Raw genomic sequence first — 4047 nt, 5'->3', positions numbered from 1 at the left:
CAATATACGTACAACAGTTTTTCCATCGTATAACAGGAATAACTGCAAACAGTGTGAAAGTACTGGTCATTTCCACGTTCTGGGTAACCTGGGTTTCACTCTAGGGCGTTGATCCACCAGATCGAATAGCTAGGGACTTAGAATTCAACGCCAGAAGAATAAAAAACAATATATGTACAACAGTTTTTCCATCGTATAACAGGAATAACTGCAAACAGTGTGAAAGTACTGCTCATTTCCACGTTCTGGGTAACCTGGGTTTCACTCTAGGGCGTTGATCCACCAGATCGAATAGCTAGGGACTTAGAATTCAACGCCAGAAGAATAAAATACAATATACGTACAACAGTCTTTCCATCGTATAACAGGAATAATTGCAACCAGTGTGAAAGTTATGGTCATTTCTACATTCAGAGCAACCTAGGCTTCACTCTAGGACGTTGCTCCACCAGATCGAATAGTTGGGGCCTAAGAAGTCAACGCCAGAAGCATAAAACACAATATAAATACAACAGTTTTTCCGCCGTATAACAGGAATAATTGCAACCAGTGTGAAAGTTATGGTCATTTCTACGTTCCGGGCAACCTAGGCTTCACTGTAGGGAGCTGCTCCAACAGATCGAATAGGTGGGGCCATAGAAGTCAACGTCCGATGCATAAAATACAATAAATATACAAGAGTTTTTCCATCGTATAACAGGAGTAATTGCAACCAGTGTGAAAGTGATGGTTATTTATACGTTCCGGGCAACCTAGTCTTCACTCTAGGGCGTTGGTCCACCAGATCGAATAGTTAGGGCCTATGAAGTCAACGCCAGATGCATAAAATACGATATAAATACAACAGCTTTTCCATTGTATAAAACGAATAATTGCAACCAGTGTGAAAGTAATGGCCATTTCTACGTTCCGGGCAACATAGGCTTCATCCTTGGACGTTGATCCACCAGGTCGAGTACATAGGGCCCTAGATCTCAACGCCAGAAGCATAAAACACAATATAAATACAACAGTTTTTCCATCGTATAAAACGAATAATTGCAACCAGTGTGAAAGTGACTGTCATTTCTACGTTCCGGGCAACATAGGCTTCACCATTGGACGTTGCTCCACCAGCTCGAATAGTTGGGGCCTAAGAAGTCAACGCGAGAACCATAAAACACAATCCAAATACAACAGCTTTTCCATCGTATAAAACGAATAATTGCAACCAGTGTGAAAGTGACTGTCATTTCTACGTTACGGGAGACCTAGATATAACTCTGAGGCGTTGCTCCACCAGATCGAATAGTTAGGGCCCAAGAAGCCAACGCCAGAAGCATAAAATACAATATAAATACAACAGCGTTTCCATCCTATAAAACGAGTAATTGGAACCAGTGTGAATGTTATGGTCATTTCTACGTTCCGGGCAACCTAGGCTTCACTGTAGCGAGTTGCTCCAACAGATCGAATAGGCAGGGCCATAGAAGTCATAGCCCGAAGCATAAAATACAATATATATACAACAGTTTTTCCATCGTATAACAGGAATAATTGCAACCAGTGTGAAAGTAATGTTCATTTCTACGTTCCGTGCAATCTACGTTTCACTCTATGGCGTCGCGCCACCAGATCGAATAGTTAGGGCCTAAGAAGTCAACGCCAGCTGCATAAAATACGATATAAATACAACAGCTTTTCCGTCGTATAAAACGAATAATTGCAACCAGTGTGAAAGTAATGTTCATTTCTACGTTTCGGGCAACCTAGGCTTCACTCTACGGCGTTGCTCCACAAGATCGAATAGCTAGGGTCTTAGAATTCAATGCCCGATGCATAAAATACAATATATATACAACAGTTTTTCCATCGTATAACAGGAATCATTGCAACCAGTGTGAAAGTAATGTTCATTTCTACGTTCCGGGCAACCTACGTTTCACTCTATGGCGTCGCGCCACCAGATCGAATGGTTAGGGCCTAAGAAGTCAACGCCAGCTGCATAAAATACGATATAAATACAACAGCTTTTCCGTCGTATAAAACGAATAATTGCAACCAGTGTGAAAGTAATGGTCATTTCTACTTTCCGGGCAACCTAGGCTTCACTCTAGGGCGTAGTTCCACCAGATCGAATAGTTAGGGCCTAAGAAGTCAACGCCAGAAGCATAAAATACAATATAAATATAACAGTTTTTCCATCGTAGAAAACGAATAATAGCAACCAGTGTGAAAGTTATGGTCATTTCTACGTTCCGGCAACCTAGGCTTCACTCTAGGGCGTTGCTCCACCAGATCGAATAGTTAGCGCCTTAGAAGTCAACGCCAGAAGCATAAAATACAATAAAGATGCAACAGTTTTTCCATCGTATAACAGGAATAACTGCAACCAGTGTGAAAGTACTGGTCATTTCTACGTTCCGGGCAACCTGGGTTTCACTATAGGCCGTTGATCCACCAGAGGGAATAGCTAGGGACATAGAATTCAGCGCCAGAAGGATAAAATACAATATAAGTACAACAGTTTTTCCATCGTATAAAATGAATAATTGCAAACATTGTGAAAGTAATGGTCATTTCTACGTACAGGGCAACCTGGGTTTCACTATAGGGCGTTGCTCCACCAGATCGAATAGTTAGCGCCTTAGAAGTCAACGCCAGAAGCATAAATTACAATAAAGATGCAACAGTTTTTCCAACCTATAAAACGAATAATTCCAACCAGTGTGAAAGTTATGGTCATTTCTACGTTCCGTGCAACCTAGGCTTCACTGTAGGGAGTTGCTCCAACAGATCGAATAGGTAGGGCCATAGAAGTCAACGTCCGATGCATAAAATACAATAAATATACAAGAGTTTTTCCATCGTATAACAGGAATAATTGCAACCAGTGTGAAAGTGATGGTTATTTAACGTTCCGGGCAACCTAGTCTTCACTCTAGGGCGTTGGTCCACCAGATCGAATAGTTAGGGCCTAAGAAGTCAACCCCAGATGCATAAACTGCGATACAAATACAACAGCTTTTCCATCGAATAAAACGAGTAATTGCAACCAGTGTGAAAGTTATGGTCATTTCTACGTTCCGGGCAACATAGGCTTCACCCTTGGACGTTGCTCCACCAGGTCGAGTACATAGGGCCTTAGAAGTCAACGCCAGAAGCATAAAATACAATACAAATACAACAGCGTTTCCATCCTATAAAACGAATAATTGCAACCAGTGTGAATGTTATGGTCATTTCTACGTTCCGGGCAACCTAGGCTTCACTGTAGGGAGTTGCTCCAACAGATCGAATAGGTAGGGCCATAGAAGTCAACGCCCGAAGCATAAAATACAATAAATATACAAGAGTTTTTCCATCGTATAACAGGAATAATTGCAACCAGTGTGAAAGTGATGGTCATTTCTACGTTCCGGGCAACCTAGTCTTCACTCTAGGGCGTTGGTCCACCAGATCGAACAGTTAGGGCCTAAGAAGCCAACGCCAGAAGCATAAAATACAATATAAATATAACAGTTTTTCCATCGTATAAAACGAATAATAGCAACCAGTGTGAAAGTTATAGTCATTTCTACGTTCCGGCAACCTAGGCTTCACTCTAGGGCGTTGCTCCACCAGATCGAATAGTTTGGGCCTTAGAAGTCAACGCCCGAGGCATAAAATACAAAATAAATAGAACAGTTTTTCCATTGTATATACCGAATAATTGCTACCAGTGTCAAAGTTGTGGTCATTTCTACCTTCCGGGCAAACTATGCTTCACCCTAAGGCGTTCCTACACCAGATCGAATACTTAGGGCGTAAGAAGTAAACGCCAGAAGCATAAATACAATATAAATACAACAGTTTTTCCATCGTATAATAGGAATAATTGCAACTAGTGTGAAAGATATGGTTATTTCTATGTTCCGGGCAACCTAGGAGTCACTCTAGGGCGTTGCTCCACCAGATCGAATAGTTAGCGCCTTAGAAGTCAACGCCAGAAGCATAAAATACAATAAAGATGCAACAGTTTTTCCATCGTACAATAGGAATAACTGCAACCAGTGTGTGAGTACTGGT

Source organism: Calliopsis andreniformis, unplaced genomic scaffold (genome assembly GCF_051401765.1).
Source record: "Calliopsis andreniformis isolate RMS-2024a unplaced genomic scaffold, iyCalAndr_principal scaffold0019, whole genome shotgun sequence".
NCBI classification, from domain to species: Eukaryota; Metazoa; Arthropoda; class Insecta; order Hymenoptera; family Andrenidae; genus Calliopsis; species Calliopsis andreniformis.
Note: the sequence above shows the minus strand (reverse complement) of the source record.